The sequence below is a fragment of the Aethalodelphis obliquidens genome, unplaced genomic scaffold (assembly GCF_003676395.1).
Source record: "Aethalodelphis obliquidens isolate GAN/ISIS:26980383/991018 unplaced genomic scaffold, ASM367639v1 scaffold120, whole genome shotgun sequence".
NCBI classification, from domain to species: Eukaryota; Metazoa; Chordata; class Mammalia; order Artiodactyla; family Delphinidae; genus Aethalodelphis; species Aethalodelphis obliquidens.
The window spans coordinates 441,308-459,897 of record NW_020838064.1 but is presented as its reverse complement, the minus strand read 5'-3'; the positions used below and the strand labels follow the sequence as shown (position 1 = coordinate 459,897).

The following is an 18,590-nucleotide window of genomic DNA, read 5'->3' as shown; positions in this document are numbered from 1 at the left end:
CGGTTGCCTCTTACGCTGAATAAACCCAAACAGGTAAACGGTGCTGAAGTGACAGCTCCTTTATCATCTGGCTTCTCCGCTCAGGGATTTTTACTTAGAAGGAAAGGGTTAACCATTGTTTCAAATTGGGAGAAACGGTGAAGGCGCATCTCTGGGAAGAGAAAGGAGGCTAGACTCTGGGGGGCAGGTGGGTGCCTAAGAAAGCGATGCCTGTGCTCTAGAAGCAGAAAGGGCTGGGGAGAGATCCCAGCTCCACTTCTGACCCAGCTGTGTGTCCTACGGTAAGTCATTCAACCTGAGTGGCGGCCTTCACCTGGCTGCCCTTCACACAGTAGGTATACATACTGATGGATAACTGGGTGGACTTAAAGAGCATACAGTAGGTGCACAATAAATGCGAGCTGCTCTGCTCTTGGCCTCCCAGCACCCGGTCAGGGCCGCCCTCACCCCTCACCCCCTCCTTCAGTTCCCTGCATCACCTGCAGTCGTGCCACTCCAAGCCCCTGCTCTCTGGTTGGACAACTATTGTTGACCAACTCATAATTTCAGCGGAGGGGGACGGAGAAGTTAACAGAGGCTGCAGTGGAAACGAGCACTGCCGACATCCCGTACTCGTTTACAGAAATCAACACCACTTCAAAACCTGCCGTTCTAGTGGCTGCAGATGCCAGAAAAACCCCGTGTGCCTACAGCAAGGTAAACCCGCCCAGACACAAACGCAGAAAGCTTAGTCCTGCGGATGCGCAGAGGCGAATCCCAGGGACACAGGCAAAAGGCCAAGTCCACGTGTCCATGCACACGTGGAGCATCTCCGCAAACAGGCGACGTAAAGCCCACGCGTGCTTCCCTCCCAGTTACGGGTTGCTGTGGGCAGAGGGCCTCTTGAAGTTGCTGGAGAGGTGGAAACTAAACCAGCCTGCAAAGGAAATGAAAGCAATCTCTCTTTCCAAACCATAGAGGCCCGTTCCATCTCCGCGTCTTAGCAGTTCCTGTTTACCAACCCCCTCTCTACTCTCTGCGACAGTTCATTATTGTCCTCCTGATGAATACCGGGACAAGTTAACCTCTGAATGGGTCCCTGGCAGCAGGAATAATAAAGAGGGGCCTCTGAGCGGCCTCAGTGGCAGGATTGAAGGGGCCGGGCTCCTGGGCCCCCTCTCACGAAGCCTCAGGCCTCCCAGGGTCAGCGGCTGAGGCTCCATTTAGCAGCCCCAGAAAGCGCTTTTCAGGGCCCCGAGCTGGGGCCATTGTCACATTTACCGCTTCACTGCGTCCCCATCTGACGGGGATGAATAGGCATTTAGCGAATTTACTTAGCGATGCTTCCACATGAAATCGTCTCAAAAGATGACATCTTAGGGGAGGGAGCGCAGACAGGGAGGGGGCTGCGGATTCCAGGCCCAGAGCCTGTGGGTAAAGCGATTTTCAAAGCACAGCGCTGGGTCCTGGCTGGGCTGGACACGGAGGGGACCCTGGCTCCCCCTCCCTGGGTGAAGAGCCTGCCCCTCGAGCTAAAACCTGTCCCCCAGCCCTTCTGCAGGGGGAGACAGATCGGCTGAGGACCAGGTTTCCCTGTGGGGCTTTCCGACGCCTGTTGGTAATTGCCTACATAATATTTAGTTCCCTCTGAATAATTAACAGCTTGCGATCTGTTGTCATTTTACCCAGTTCCGCGCTCTCTCCCACTCTCTCCCCCTCACACGCATTTCTCACTCCTTTCTGGTGGAGTCATTTGCCAAATGAATTCCACAGCTCATCGCTTGTGTCTGTCTCCTCCACAATTTCCTTCCACCTTTTGTGGAAATGATCAGAAGACACGTCTATGCCAGTTCCTCCGATTCGTGGTGGGGCCTCTGGGACCCATCACTGCGGCCTTTGGGGCCGCTGGGACATCTTTATGGGAATATGTAAGTAAATAAATATTATAGTAAATAATTTGTTTTAATAAATACATTTATTTTAATGTCAATAAACTTATTGGAACCATGTGGGAACCTCGGTTAGAAGGAAATACATGCATAGGAAAATGAGCTCCCGAAGCACCACCATTAGGAAATGTCCACCACGCCCTAGGCCCCCGGGCGGACTTTTGCTACAATTTATTGCATTGAATAATCACAAAGAGTCTCTAAAAGGCGAGTTTCATTCCCATTTTACAGATGGGCAACTGAGACTCAGAGGAAACACCCCTTAGTGAACAGTGCAGAACTAGGATTGGAAGCTGGTTCCAAATGCAAAGCTCGTGTTCTTTGCTACTAGATGGCGTCTACAAATGAATGAATGGATGAATGAATGGATGAATGAATGAGTGAATGAATTCCATCCCAGGTACAAGAGAAAACACACGTGTTCCACTGCCTCCTTGTTCAGAGCCTGGTCTTGGGACCAGCAGCGTTAGCCCACTGCTATTAGACGTGCCCTACCTCAGGCTCCACCCAAGATATACTGAGTTAAGATTTGCCTTTTAACAAGACTCCCAGGGCACGTGTGCGCCCTTTAAAGTTTAGGAAGCGCTGCTGAAAGCCAAGCATGAATATTGGTAGTTAATTCTCTTCCTCTTCATCTTCTCCCCACGGTCTCTCCCTGAGAGCCCAGACTTCAGGCAGGTTATTTCATCTCAATAAGCCTCAGGTGTTGGGAGTATTAAATAAAATAATGCACGTAAGACCCGTGCGGTAGCACCCAGCCCACCGTGAGCCCTTGATAAAGGTTAACTGCTGTTTAATAGTATTATTATTGCCATCGTGAGCATCAGAAGCTTAAGACATGTTGCACTGAGGACAGCAGTATAAAGACCCAAGCTGATTTGAACTCGGAAATCTCTCTGTGCCTCATACCCACGAATTTTCTGCGGAGCATGGTTTGGGAGACGCTCCACAGAAGGGAACCTGTCTACAGTCTCCCAGCTGGCATCACAGTTATGAACTGGCTCCCAGAGGATCACCACACTGCTGCGTGTGTCCGATACGCATGTAGCTCTGGGCATGAAGACACCCAGGAAGAAGGGGGATAGCTCTTAGGTCCTCGGGTGCCCAGAAGTCCAGTCACAGCCCAGCCTGTCTGCAGGCAGCGAGTGGCAGGGCAAGGAGCGTTTGGGACCTGCTCGGTTTCACTTGGAAGGAGCCCATCACAGAGCCAACTGCCCTCCTCTGGGTCCCCCCGGCCCACCCCGATAGCCCTTCCCTGATACAGGATGCTAATACGCTGCCAGAGGTGTTCATGGCTGATGGCGAGGCCGACGGCGCTAAAGCAAAGGTCAGCACAGAGTTTCGTGAATGTCAGGATTTCAAACCCCTGATGCTGCCAGGTATGCCCAGACCCCAGAGGGCACCGGATGCAGCCCTCCTGGAGGCAGTGGGCGGGCCATTTGTGGAGCGAAGTGTGTGTGAGAGGCAGTGGATGGAGGCCTGTGGAATCGGGCAAGCTAAGCATTGAGGCACCTTCAATCTGCGCTCAGAATATACTACAGTATTTCCCCAACTTCTTCCACTAGTGTATCATCTGTACAGTTATTTCCTATATATGTTCAGTTTAAGTACCACCTTTGCATTACCCTATGCGACAATATTTGCGGTAGCTGATGTACCCTTCTATTTTTCAAATTTCAAACGGCAAAATACACATAAAATTTGCCACCTTAACCAGCTTAAGTGTACAGTTTAGTTGTATTAAGAACATTCATCTTGTCGTGCAACCATCACCACCATCCACCTCCAGAACTCTTTGCATCTTGCAAAACTGAAACTCTGAATCCGTTACACAACAACTCCCCGCTTCCCCCTGCCCCCGGCAACCATCCTTCTACTTTCCGTCTCTGCATATTCAGAGCAGTCAAACTCTAGGGACCTCACGTAAGTGGGACCATACAGTATTTATCTTTATGTGACTGGCTTCTTTCACATGGCACAATGTCCTCAAGGTTCCTCCCTGTGGTGGCATGGCTCAGAATTTCTCTCCTTTATAAGGCTACATAATATTCCATCCTGACGTACCGTTTGATGTTTTCTCCTATGACATGTGAAAAGCAACAATGATGCCTTGTCCGTACTCCTCCTAAAGCCACTGGGCCACCAAAGGCATATGGAGAGTGGCCCTCTGCCCCGGGGTGCCCAGGACACAGAAGTTCTCATTTTAAACTCAGATGGTTCTGGGCACATGGACCTGCCACAGGATGTGTGACCCCGGGAGAAGCGTCATCCTCCATCTTTCTATGATAAACCTGAGTGCAGAAAACCACAATGATGGGAAGGCCAGCTGTAACCCTCTCCTGTGCTTTTAAAATTATAACTATGACACTCAGGCTACAGCAAGATCATGAAATTACAGCAGAGGCAACAACAGCACCTAACACTTGAGTACCTACTATGTGGGGGACACTATTTTAAGCACTCTGTACCTATTAACCCACTTATTCCTCACGGCGACCCTATGAAGTAGATGCTGTTGTATTTATATCCATTTTTCATTACAGAAACGGGAATATGCATCTTCGTGGCCTTTTTTTTTTTTTTTTTTGCGGTACGCGGGCCTCTCACTGTTGTGGCCTCTCCCGCTGCGGAGCACAGGCTCCGGACGCGCAGGCTCAGCGGCCGTGGCTCACGGGCCCAGCCGCTCCGCGGCATGTGGGATCCTCCCGGACCGGGGCACGAACCCGAGTTCCCTGCATCGGCAGGCGGACTCTCAACCACTGCGGCACCAGGGAAGCCCCAGACTTCATCCTTTTAATGGCCGCACAGCCTCCTATGGAATGGGCACAGCCGATCCCCTAGTGATGGACATTTAGGTTGTCTCCTCATTCGCCTCCCTGCTTGCAGGTGTCGCTCCTACGAACATCCTTGCACACTATCTTTCCACACGTGGGTATGATAGATGTTTGTAGGATTAAATTCCCAAATGTGGAACTGTTCATGCAAAGGATGCCTTTGAGTCTCTCTTTGCTTTCAGAAAGACTCATTACATGGACTGAGGCTGCCCCAAGGGTTGAGGGCATGGCTGGGGCTCACATCATTACACAGGAACTGACCAGCTGGCTACCAGTGGTGTGGGCAGGGAGAAGGAAACTGTAAAGGGGATGGAGGTGGGGAGGCTGGTGGGCTTCTCCAGCAGGGTGGCCAGGCCTGAGCAGGGGCCTTCTTGTTTCCCCAGGGTACCAACAGCCAGTGGGACCCAAATGAACCTTCTGTCGAGCAGCATGGGTGTGTGGGGCACGGCAGAAAACCATCCTCCTCAGTACTCGGGGCAGCTGTTCCAGCTGGTGCCCATCTGTCCGCTAACAGCCCCGGGATTTTCAGTCGGGCACCTTGGACGATACTTTTCAGGAACCTGGCTAGAGTCATGAGGCGAGCAGGCATTGGGTCTAATTCCATTCTGTTCCTCCAGGACCCGGTACACAGTAGGTGCTCAACAGTGATTCAGCACAGCGTCCGCCCCACGGGACGGACTCAGCTCCCGAGGGCGGAGAGCACAGGCATTCACTTCTACATCTGTGCCTTTGCCCATCCCATTCCCTCTGCCAGGAATGCTGCTCCCTGTGTCTCTGACCTGGGAGAGATGTGGGGCAGAAAACAATGAGGGTAGAAAACATGCCTTTTGTTGCCTGCAAAGTGCTAAGTGCTCCTCCTTCTTTTAATTTCACAGTAACCCCATCACGTGGGTACTAGTTTATATGTGAATAAGGTGGGACACAGAGATTTAACAGTTTGGCCAAAGTCTTAGAAGAAGTGGAGCTGAGATCTGGACCTCAGCACCCCAGGTCGAGAGTGCAGGCTCTTTTCAATCCTGCTTTCCCCGTGGTGAACAGGCTACAGGAATGTGCTTCATTTCTTTAGAAAGAGTCAGGAAACAAGCAGAGGAAACTGCAGCCACCTTCTGACGCCTCCTACTTCCTTCCAAGGGGATCGTTGTGGAGCATAGCTTGCACATCAGGCGTCGTCTGTCCGGGGTGTGGGCCTTTCTGTGGCGCCGTCTACAATCTGACCCCAGCCACCTGATTCCTCTCACTGCACTCCATCTCACAAGTGGATTCAGACCCATTTTTCCATCCGGCTTATTTCTTTTTGGGTTGGGGAGAGGCACTCCCATCACTGTCCTCGACTTTCCAGATGGCTCATGCGTGAGCCTTACTGAAGTCTTATCTGCTAGGAAATCTCTCAGGAAGGCCAGAACTCCAGAACAACCAGAGGAAAGGCCAAGTTCAGGGTTCCCTGAAGAAGAGGCAAGAGCAAAGGCAACTGGAGACAAGAGAAGGCAACCCCTGATTCAAATGTAGTGGAAGCGCATGGCGAGACCTGAGTGCTAGCATACTGGGAAAGCTAGATGCTGTAATTCTTCCTGGACCCTGGGGGCATAATTACAGCCATAGTTGGGTACCTGAGGAAAAGTGAACTGGATAAAATGCAGCCCCAGCTTCTAGACTCCACTCTAATCCATCCTTGGGGAAGCAGTTGTAAGATCTTCTAAAACGTAAGTCTGATCGTGCCCCTTCTTCTACTTAATACCCTTGGTGGTTCTCCAGCCCCTGCAGGACAGTGTCCTAACTCCTTAGCAAGGCTAGAAAGTGGGTTGTCAGCTGGCTCTGCCTGTTCAGTCTCGAGATTACTTGAAGTTCTCTAAACGTTCTGTGCCCTTTCATGACTTTAAGATTTTGCAAGTTCCGTCTGCTCTCCTGGGAAACATGATTTCCCAGTTTGATAGGTCAGAGGCCAGACCCCTGGAACCTCAGTGGGTAAGGCAGTCATGGTACCTGTCCTCCAGTGGCGGGGACAGTGGGGCAGGCAGACAAACAGGGAGATTCTTGGGATAGGGGGTGAACTTCCCCTCCACACAGGCAGACAGCAAATAGATAACCACCTGGATAATAAAACCCAATTGCTTTTAATTGGACGCATCTTTTCGTTACTGGTGACAATGACACAGAATTAAAACATGCTCACTGCGTTTCTAGGAACTGGCAAACCATTTCTCAAAGCCTCAACACTTTCACAGAACATTTGTAAAACGCACATTTTTCATTTTAAGCATACATCAGCCATTCTAAGAGGCAGTTTATCTGACTTTCCATCGGTGGGAACTCTAAACACGTCAGCCCTTCCTCCAGATGGCTGTAATGGAAAGGTAACTGACAAGAATCAGCACCCAGAGGCAGAGCCTGATAAAATAGCATTGCTGGAATCATGAATGAAGAACTGAATTGCCATTCAGCTGCGCGTGCACGCGTGTGTGCGTGTGTGTGTGTGAAGTCTGTTTGATTGTATTTTAATTCTCTGAAATCTGGTTGTCCTCATATGCCACGAGACATCTCAAATGAGCAGAACATTTGGTTAACTAAATCCTGCATCCCTTTACAACGACGGATTACAGCCAGTTATTTGATTTGGTTTTGAGGGGGACAAGACAAGGCCTCCTTTGGAGGACATCAAAAGACTGAATCTTAAAAGTAAATGTGATTTATGTGGGAAAGCCAAAACTTCGCTGCAATGAAAGCTGTTTTTAGAAAGGTGTTTGTAGAAGTTTCTCTCTGATCTTTGCCACTTTCTTGCTGTTTGATTTTAAGCAAGCTCGCTGAGTCTTAGTTTTGTAATCTGCAAAACAGGAATGGCAATGGCCTCCGAGTTGCCTGTGTGTTGGGGGTATGGCCCGTACAGTACCTGGCCCATAGTAGGTGTTCAGTAAAAGGGAGCCTTCAGAAGGAAGTCCCTAGATCCTTTGCTTAGAAATGCTGGAGGGAAGGCATTCCCACTCCTTACCAGTCTTCTATCAAGCTGTGACATTTTAACTCTTATATGCCTGTGTTCCCATTTATAAGTTATATATGTTCAGTTCCCTTGACAGTAAGCTACCTGAGGACATGAACCTTGTCTGATTCGTCTCTCTTTCCCCAGTGTCCAGCACAGGCCCGAAACAGGGCAGGTTCTAGCAGCCACATGCCTCTTCCTCTTTGGGTCCTCATGCCTGTTTTAGAGTGGTCCACAGAAACTGCTCTAAACACGTGCTGCACTCCAGAATGAGGGCTTTTCTGTACTGTCCCTTATGCTGGCGACACCTTTCCTACACATTTGCCTGGTCAATTCCTGCCTGTTTTTGCAAGGATCAGCTCAGTGTCAGTTCAATTGGCAAGGGATAGAGTATAAATGAGTGTTAAACTAAACTGATCTGTATTGATAAGTTCAACTTTCCTTCTGTGTGTATGGCTAAAAACAGATATCTTACACCATTTCACATTCCCCTGGGTTCAAATGATGGCAATGACCTATGATCAATTCCAAGTCACCAGACAAGTGTCCCCAATGCACCAACACTAACACATCAGTATTTGAAGTGGTTAAAATAATACAGAGAGATGTAGGTTCAAGCTCTGGTTCCACCACTTATGAGCTGTGTGGCCTTGGGCAGGTCATTTCATCTATTTGAAGCTCAATTTCCTCTTCTTTAAAACTGAGGATGGGGGCTTCCCTGGTGGTGCAGTGGTTGAGAGTCCGCCTGCCGATGCAGGGGACACGGGTTCGTGCCCCGGTCTGGGAAGATCCCACATGCCATGGAGTGGCTAGGCCCATGAGCCATGGCCACTGAGCCTGCGCGTCCGGAGCGTGTGCTCCGCAACGGGAGAGGCCACAACAGTGAGAGGCCCGCATACCGCAAAAAAAACCAACAAAAAAAACCAACAAAAAAACCCTGAGGATGATAACAATACTTACACTTTATGGGGTGGCTATGAGGATTAAATGAAAAGAGGGCATTAACTGTTGCTTGCAACTGAACAATCCTGGCTGATACAGAAACCGGTATCAGAAGTGGGATAATGACTGGTGGGCAGGGGAGAGCAACAGGGATCACTCTAGGTTGAGTAGCTTAGCCCACAGAAGGCTGAAATGCTAGCTATCATTATCGTTGTTATTATTATTACTTCTCTAGGACTGAAGTCTGCGTTCTGCTGGGGGTGGAATACAACAAGGATCTCCATCTCCCAGAACATCAGGGTTAGGTCAGTTCAGATTTCAGCCCTGGGGTGAAACTTAGCTCAGAGGACAGCTGACTGTCCCTGAGCACCTTGGCAGCCTGCCAGGTTCACTAGCCTGTTCGTATTGGAACCAGGTCAAGATGCAACACAGAAGAGAAGCCACACACTCCTCCACGGAAAAAGAAATGCTGTAGCCACCCTTGCAAACCTCAAGCAGACACAGATTCTTGGCTCAAGAGAGATTCTGGAGGATCAGGACATGCTGCACCCAGGGTATTCTTTTTTTTTTTTTTTGCGGTACGCGGGCCTCTCACTGCTGTGGCCTCTCCCGTTGTGGAGCACAGGCTCCAGACGCGCAGGTTCAGCGGCCATGGCTCACGGGCCCAGCCGCTCCGCGGCATGTGGGACCCTCCCAGACCGGGGCACGAACCCGTGTCCCCTGCATCGGCAGGCGGACTCTCAACCACTGCGCCACCAGGGAAGCCCGGATTCAGCTCTTTCAACTGGTATCACTGAGTTGTATGGACCCATTTCAATGGGGGTAACTTAAGCCCCGCTTTTATTTGACTGTCCGTGAATTCATGCATCCTGCTCATTGGGTAAAGCCTATCGATTTACAGGCACTCCTGATGTGTTTACTAGGGGTAATGCCTTAGTCCCACCCCCCTTTTGTTCTTATAGTGACAGTGTTTCTTAAGAAAAAAAAGCTTAAGAAATGTCACCTGGGACTATTCCAAAGACCTGTTCACACATGGCTATGCTGGAAAGGTACTGGTACAAATTCACTGATCATTGATAAATTATCTGCAGTGCGAGGTCCTCGAATATTTGAACGGTTTGGATTATTAAAGAGGACTGTATTGTAAATTGTAAAACAGGATGTATGTATGCTGCATGGGGGGGAGTCATGTCTATTTTGTTCCCGTCACTCTGTCCCCGCTCATCCATTCAGCAGATATTTATGTTAGACCTACTGTGTGTCAGGCACTGTTCTAGATGCTGGAGACACAGCGATGATCGACTGAGACCATGTCTCTGTGAGAACTTAGCCCTGCTCCCGGGGCATCCACTGTATGTCCTGGATTAGCTTCCCCCCTGTGTATCGGGAATGGTACTAGTTATGTTCTATACTTGCAAGAATCAAGAATCATCAAGTCACCCTGATGATCTGCTGTGTTCTGAGGTTCAGATGAGGAACTCCAGCTGAGAAAGGCTTGGCTGGCACAATGTCTGGCACATAATAGTCGCTTAATATACACAGGGACAAAGGTTGAATGAAATCCCTGAGGCTGTGCAAGGTCCCTGAAATGGAATTGCCAAACGTACATAGAATCCCTCTTACACCAAGGCAGATACCTGGGCAGGTCCAACTGAGATGAGTCCAACTGAGTGATAGCCAGATGTGCCACTGTCCTGCAGGGACATCACTCTGCGTTGGGTGACCAGGTTTGAAGCTTGCCTATCTGCTTCCTTGCTGTGTGATCTTGTAAGTTACTTTACCCCTCTGAGCCTCCGTTTCCCTGTCTGAGTTGGGCAAAGACTTCATGAGATCATGTATGCGAAAGGCTCAGCCCCGTGCCTGGCACACAGTAAGTGCTTGATTATCCCAGAGCTCTTGTTGCCTGTTCCCTCTGAGGGAGAGGAAGGATGACTGGCTAGCTGGCTTCCCCAGGCACACCAGTTACAGTCATCAGGGCTTTCCCCAGGGGGATCTGTGGCCCTTGGGGCATGGACAGCGCCCAGGAGCTCAAGAACAGCCCGGAGATGGAAACAACCTAAGTGTCCATCATCGGATGAATGGATAAAGAAGATATGGCACATATATACAATGGAATATTACTCAGCCATAAAAAGAAACGAAATTGAGCTATTTGTAATGAGGTGGATAGACCTAGAGTCTGTCATACAGAGTGAAGTAAGTCAGAAAGAGAAAGACAAATACCGTATGCTAACACATATATATGGAATTTAAGAAAAAAATGTCATGAAGAACCTAGGGGTAAGACAGGAATAAAGACACAGACCTACTAGAGAATGGACTTGAGGATGTGGGGAGGGGGAAGGGTAAGCTGTGACAAAGCGAGAGAGAGGCATGGACATATATACACTACCAAACGTAAGGCAGATAGCTAGTGGGAAGCAGCCGCATAGCACAGGGAGATCAGCTCAGTGCTTTGTGACCGCCTGGAGGGGTGGGAGGGAGGGAGACGCAAGAGGGAAGAGATATGGGAACATATGTATATATATAACTGATTCATTTTGTTATAAAGTAGAAACTAACACACCATTGTAAAGCAATTATACTCCAATAAAGATGTAAAATATAAAAAAATAAAAAATAATAATTAAAAAAAAAAGAACAAAGCCAAGACCAAACTCTCTGTGGTTGGTTCCCTTGCTGGCTCCCAAACAGCTGAGGTTGGCAGAAAAAGGAAATCCAGATACAGAAGCCGAAATCCCTCTCTTCCTACTTTATCTTTTTACTGTTTCTTCCTTTTCTTACATAGCTGAACCACATATGTTAAAAAGCCAATAATACTCCGACGAATTGAATACGGGTGTTCAGAAAACCCCTTGTATATGAATATTCATAGCAGCACTAGTCACAGTAGGCAAAAAGAGGAAACGACCCAAACATCCGCTGACAGACGACTAGATAAAGCAAATGTGGGCTATCCATGCAATGGAATATTACTCGGCCATAAAATGTAACGAGACTGACACACGCTTCAACACGGATGGGCCTCGTGAACATATGCTCAGTGAAAGAAGCCAAACAAAAAGACCATATATTGTACGATTCCACTTCTGTGAAATGTCCAGAAGAGGTAAATCTACGGAGACAGAAAGCAGATCGGTGATTGCCAGGGGCTGGGAAGCGGGGGAAACGGAGAGTGACTGCTTAGTGGGCACAGGGTTTCCTTTTGGGCTGATTAAAGTGTTTGGAACTAGAGAGTGATGGTGGATGCACAGCACTGTGAATGTGCTAAACGCCACTACCGGCAGATTTTACGATATACGTATTTCACCACAATAAAAAAATACCCGTGGAAGCCCCAAAGTTCAAACCGAAAAAAAGTCATTATAACATAGCTACAGTAAGAATCATGCTTGGGGGCTTCCCTGGGGGCGCAGTGGTTGGAAGTCTGCCTGCCGGTGCAGGGGACACGGATTCGTGCCCCGGTCCGGGAGGATCCCGCATGCCGTGGAGCGGCTGGGCCCGTGAGCCATGGCCGCTGAGCCTGCGCGTCCGGAGCCTGTGCTCCGCAACGGGAGAGACCGCAACAGTGAGAGGCCCGCGTACCGCAAAAAAAAAAAAAAAGAAAAAGAATCATGCTTGGTATTTAGTATTTTGTACGCACTATTCACTTGATCCTTGAACCACTCCAGAAGGTAGGCAGCAGTAGCTGTATTTTACAATGGAGCAAACTGGGCTTCTCAAAGCTTGGATAACTCATCTAAAAATGGTGATGATGGTGATGATAACGATATTGATGATGACGATGACTACTGAAGATATAAATCATGTGTTCCAGGCACCTGCCATATATTGACTCATTTTGCCTTCTCAACGACCGCTGTGATGGGTGCTGTTATCATCACCCATTTTGCAATGAAGGAGTACAGAGAGGTTAAATTACTCGTGCCAGGTTAGACAGTCCACATATAACAGTAACAGGGATTTGTACCTGGCCACCTGACCTCAAGGGCTTCACCAAAGAGGCCTGGAGGATACATGGTGTGGTCATGGAAACTGGAGGGAAAGCGCTGCTATGTCTGCCTCCCAGCCCCCTCTTGTGGAGACAGGGACAGCTGAGATACCTGCCTTATGACATCAGGGAATTACATGTGATATCGGACCCTCTCCCGGCTGCAAGGGAGCCAGCATGTGGCCGGACAGGTGTGACGTGTCACCATCCCTTGGCCTGCTGGGCCCCCAGATGGGGCTCCTCTCTATCTGTGCCGGCACCTCCAGTTGAGGGGAGAAGTGGCTGAGCCAACTTTAGGATTTACGAGAACCCACCATGGCTCATCGCTCTTCTGAAATTGACTCTCTGGCTCTTTGGAATGTTTTCCATTTTAATGGCGGAGAGATCTGAAAATGCCTCTGGTGGAAAGAAATAAGTAAAGACAAAAACCTTTCCACTGGTCTTCAATCTAGGAAAAAACTGAGATGCTTTTAATAATCATGGAAGTAAAAAACATGCAATAAAGGATAAGCAAGTCTTCCACCACTTGGGAATAAATGGCAACCGGCACTGCAGCCCCAGTGGTGTTACATGGGACGGCCATGGGTCCATTTGCTCCCTGATTTCTTACTTCAGTAAGGACTTACTGAGCTCCTACTATGTGCCAGGCACTGCCCCCAGCACCGGAGACACAAGCTAAGTGAAACAGATGTTGTTTCTGCACTTGAAAAACTGTCAACCTAGTGGGTTTACCCTCTTGTCACCCTATTGTCATCATTTATTGATTGAGCACTTTCTCTGTGCCAGGCAAGCACTTCACATTTCACAGCTTCATCCCCATGGCGAAGGCTGAGGTAGGTGACTGATGGTTCCCATTTGACAGATGAGAAAACCAGGGTATGGAAAGGATGAGCAACTTGTCCAAAGTTTCATGACCAGTAAATGGGATAGGCTGGCTTCAGACTCTGCTGACTCTGCAAGTGTACACTCGGATCCCTTTGCTACACTTCCCATGGCCTCAGTCCTGGAAAATTTCTGCCAAACAGAGATGAGAAAGGTTTCTGGGTCTGGCTCCAGGTTACAGTGTCCCTACAGGAAACCCAGGGGTCTGGGGACTAAGAAACCCGAGTGGGGCAGAAAGGCCCAACAAAGAGAGAAAAATAACTGTACCGAAACAACAGAGGGGACTGGCCTGATGGAAAATAATTACCTGAGCTATAATGTATATATCCACTAGCAGAAAATATTAGCTATTGTATTTCCCCTCTTCCAGCAGCCTGGTATAGCTCTCTACTTTTTTTCCTTCCTTTTTTTTCCCCACTGCCAAGCAATTGATTAAGAACTAAAGCAATCTCATCATGGTGCTTTCCAATAAAAAACTTTTCACAGGTAACCTGATGCTTTTAGGATAAACTGGGGCTTCTTAACATGGCCCTCAGGGTCCCACAGCATCTGGGTCAGCCTACCTCTTCAGCCTCATTCTATTGGCTTATACCCTTACCATACCCTGTCCACCTAACACTCTCAACTTGCTGCATGGGCCATGTTCCCTCATGCCTCAGGGCCTTTGCACACACAGCCCTCTCTGCCTGGAATACTTGGCCCCTATATTTTTTTTCTTCACCCAATTAGTTCTTTCTCTACTTCTCTCAGTTTAAGGACACTTTTCCAGGGAAGCTTTCTCTGATTCCCTAGAAGAGAAAAGGTTATATACACGTTGGCTTCCTATATTATATGTATGTGAACTTCTGTCCTAACAATGTCATAAGGATATAATTATTTAATGCTAATCTATGAAGACAGGAATGTTAACTACCCTGTTGGTGGCTGTAACTGCAGATCCTAGCAAATGTCTGGCACATTGTATGTTCCCGCTGAGCATGTGTTGACTAGTCAGTCAACAGATTGACTATATGAAAGGATCAATCAATCAACAGTGAGGACCTTACATGTATGTGTATACCTGAATCACTTTACTGTACACCTGAAACTAACACAACACTGTAAATCAACTATACTTCAATAAAAATAAATAGTGAGGAACTAAAGCTGATATTTCATTAGAGTGTACTTTGCGGTCATCACCTTGGTTAAAAATTCATCTCTCTCTTGTCAGATCAACACTGCAACCTGTAGCAGACTCATGGGACAAATTACAGACAGGGAGCCCAGACACATCCAGGCAGAAAGATGGTGGGGAACCAGACACACAAAATCAACCAGATTTACAGAAAGCACTACAGGAACAGGCGTCCAGTCACTCTGGGAAATCTTTGAGAATTAGCTGGCTTCAGGGCATTAGTCAGCAACTTGCCTGAGCAGCCAAGGAAAGACAAACGAGTCTTGTGCTTTGAGGGGAAGCGGGAAGCTGGGGTACATCCTGAAATCAATGAGTCTCAGGATTCAATGTCATTAACCTTTTTGATTCAGATTGAGGTAGGTAGCGCAGGGTGATTTAAGTGCTAAGGGGCACCAGCTATTTCTGACAGGCTTATGCAGAGAAAGTTGAGTGGTAAGAACATCCAGTTTGCTCTGGTTGACACATACTATGAAGGGCTGGATAGGCCTACAGTCCTGTAGGCCCCTCTGTGAACAAATGACCAGGGCCAGGCAACACTGACGGGTGAGCTGGATTTCATGTGCTTCTTTCTAGCTCAAGTTCAGTACTGGTAAGCCATGCAGGTTGGGGAAAAATAAAGTAGAAGAAGACTGTTGTTTTATGTCAAGTTCAGCCACCCACGGCTGGGTGGGGGTCCAGGCCAGGCTCCAGAGGATGTTGACCAGAAGACCCTGGCAATCTCCACCACCCTTTCTCTATCCAGGGTCCTGAAAGTTGAAGCAAGGAGTCCATCAACGTTGGCACCTTGGGTGACAGACTCATCTGAGATAATGCAGGAAAGGCCTGCCTGGGAAGATGGGTGGGTGGACAGGGAACTAAATCTGCAAAGGCTGAGACAGGTGTGTTCTGGGCAAGGCCGTTACCTGAATGTGGGAGATCTGGCAGAATGGTCTAGTGCAGGGGTCTGTGAACTATGGCCCAACACATGTTTTCATATATAAAGTTTTACTGGAACACTGCCATGCCCATTTGTTTACATCCTGTCTATGGCTACCTTATTGCTATAGTGGTAGAACTGTGTCATTGTGACAGAGACCATACAGCTTGCAAAACTTAACCTAAAAATAATAAATATTTTATTTACTATCTGGCCCTTAATAAAAACGTTTGCTGACCCCTGCCATTATGCTGTTCCTCTTTTTTTGGTCATTCATACATTTTTCTCACAACTTTTTGGCATATCCACCTTATCAAAGCGCCTTCCTGGCCCACCCTCCCTTCTCTTTCCAATGCTGTAATTTTCCTCAGACATATTTCCACTCTGCGCATTACCCATTCTCTTATCTATTGTCTCTTTCTCTCATCAGCACCGGGTGGGGTGGTGGGCACACCATGAATATGCTTTATTTATTGTTGCATCCCAGCCCCCAGAAAAGTGCCTGGCATACACAGTAGACAGTCAATAAATGTTCGTTGAATACTCGAAGAACCACTCACCCCTTGTATTTTGCTTTATTAATATTTTCTTATTTAGATCAACTATTTTTTTAAAAAGAAAACTTCAACTTCAGAAAGCTGGAGCATGCTAGCTTTCCCTTACACGTGGTAATATAGATAAATACCTGCCATTTTCAAAAACTCAACTGCGTACTCCTTTACATCATCTGGCTTACTGCGGCTAAGACTTGGGAAGCCCCGGCTTGTGGTTAAGGACAAGTGGGTTGAAGCCTGAGCTCCACCTCTCAGTAGATGAGTGACCTTGGGTGAGTCCTCACGTCCCTTGTCTCTCAAATGGGGGTGATGAGGTCCTGCCTCACCAGGTAGCTGAGGGATGAAGTGAGACCACAGGACTAGCACAGCCCCCTGCGCACGCTTGGGGCTGGATGAACAGAGGCGGGGACACTGGGGGAGCGGGCATCTCCTGGCAGATCAATTCACGACAAGCCGCACCTCGGCTCTGCAGCCGTCGCTCTCAGTGAAGTCCATCTCGGACGCTGCCCTCTGCTGCACCGAATCGCGGCAGAGCAGTTTGGATTAATGGGACCATTTAGCTGTAGAGAATGCATTGTTTAAAGTAACTTGTTAGAAACTGCCCCAGGGCGGCAAAGTTTTAAACAAAGATTGACTCTGTAATAAAAAAACTGCTTGGCCTTAAACCACATTCCAGCATCTCAAAGAGCACATTTATGCGCAGAAAGGAGTGGCAACGTTTGTGCCCCTGGCTGGGTTTGCCAAGTAATGTTGACTGATGAACACAATTAAACTGCACCGAGGACACTCCTTCTCTTGGGGGAGGAAAGGACACAGGAGACAGCCAGCGGCTCTTGGGGACACAATTTCCATCCCTCCTCCACGAGGGAACAAAACACTGATGTGGGATTCCACTCGGGCCCTACCCTGGGAAGGCTGGCCAGCACCACCAAACGGCCTCCTCTTTCCCACTCTCCACTTTCCGACTAAGCAGTGTTATGGGCCCTGGGCCAGGGCCAGAATCCGGGTTTCAGATGTCCAATCTGGCCTCAGTGGGGCTGTTTCTCTTCAGATGGACAAGAGTGTGTGGGAGGAGGCTTGCGACTCTGCTCTCTGCCTTGGCATCTACTCCGTGACTGTTTCCCAGGCTGGGACCCATCCAGATGTCAGAGCTGACATCTGACACGTTCAGAAACTGCCTGGGAGCCTTATAGTGGCCACCAGGCTGGTCAGGGACAGATCGTTTGAGCCTGGTGCTGGGGTGGGGGAAGTGAGGTTGAAGAGGAGGTCTAAGGTAGAACTTTGGAGGAAGGTTCCAACTTGAACCTTCAGGGAGATTGCAGCTGCGATGACTCAAGAGTGTTGCTTCAGCCCATTGCAGTCAAGCAGGCTGATCAACACCAAGGCTCTTTTCAAACAGCCTTGCAGCAGGGAGGGGCAATGGGGGGCCGGGCTGCTCAACTACAGACTGACCACAAAAAAGGCCAGACCAGGGCTTCCCTGGTGGCGCAGTGGTTCAGAATCTGCCTGCCAATGCAGGGGACACGGGTTCGAGCCCTGGTCTGGGAAGATCCCACATGCCGCAGAGCAACTGGGCCCGTGAGCCACAATTACTGAGCCTGCGCGTCTGGAGCCTGTGCTCCGCAACAAGAGAGGCCACGATAGTGAGAGGCCTGCGCACCGCGATGAAGAGTGGCCCCCGCTTGCCACAACTAGAGAAAGCCCTCGCACAGAAACGAAGACCCAACACAGCCATAAATAAATAAATAAATACATTAAAAATAAATAAATAAATAAAAAACAAGCTTTTAACAAAAAAAACAACAAAAAAAAGGCCAGACCATGATTTTGGTGCAGAACGAATAACTGTCCAGGATTTCTAGCTATCATAAGAAGAACAATAAGAGACCCATTTTCTCGGAACTTGTAATAAATGCCCAACTGGGCCCTGTATTTTACTATCTCTCATTTTTATAATGACCCTAGGAGGAAAGTGCGGTGGGGAGAGGGCTCCGGCCTTGTTTCGCATATCAGGCCCTCCTCTGCCCATCTCCTTAGGTTTACCCGAAGGGAGAGGAACTGATGGTATGATTACTCAGGGCCGGAGAGATTGCTTGGGCATGGTTACTAGTGGGCTGCGTTACTGTTTGGTGAAAGCCCCTACCTGGATTCCACTACTTTTTCTCATGTTTCTTGCCTCAAACCTAGGCTGCATCTGAACACTTGGGGCCTGAATCAGTCATGCTTTCTTCTTCTGCCTCTTCCGTTCATGGAACCAGGTGGTCTCCCTGGCGGACCCGGCCATCTCTGTCTCCTCAGTGCCGTCACCATGGCTGAGCATCCTGGGCCCAACGTTTAGACGGTGCGAGAGATGAACACGAGGACGCACGTGGGTGCCAGGCCTGAGCCTTTGTGC

At 48.7% G+C, this 18,590-nt stretch overlaps 1 protein-coding gene across 1 annotated transcript in view; it reads right to left on the bottom strand.

Annotated features, from left to right (window-relative positions):
- The window catches only part of XYLT1 (xylosyltransferase 1), a 317,608-nt gene that overhangs the window by 62,324 nt on the left and 236,694 nt on the right, over nucleotides 1–18,590 (bottom strand). The gene's annotated exons all lie outside the window — the stretch shown is intronic.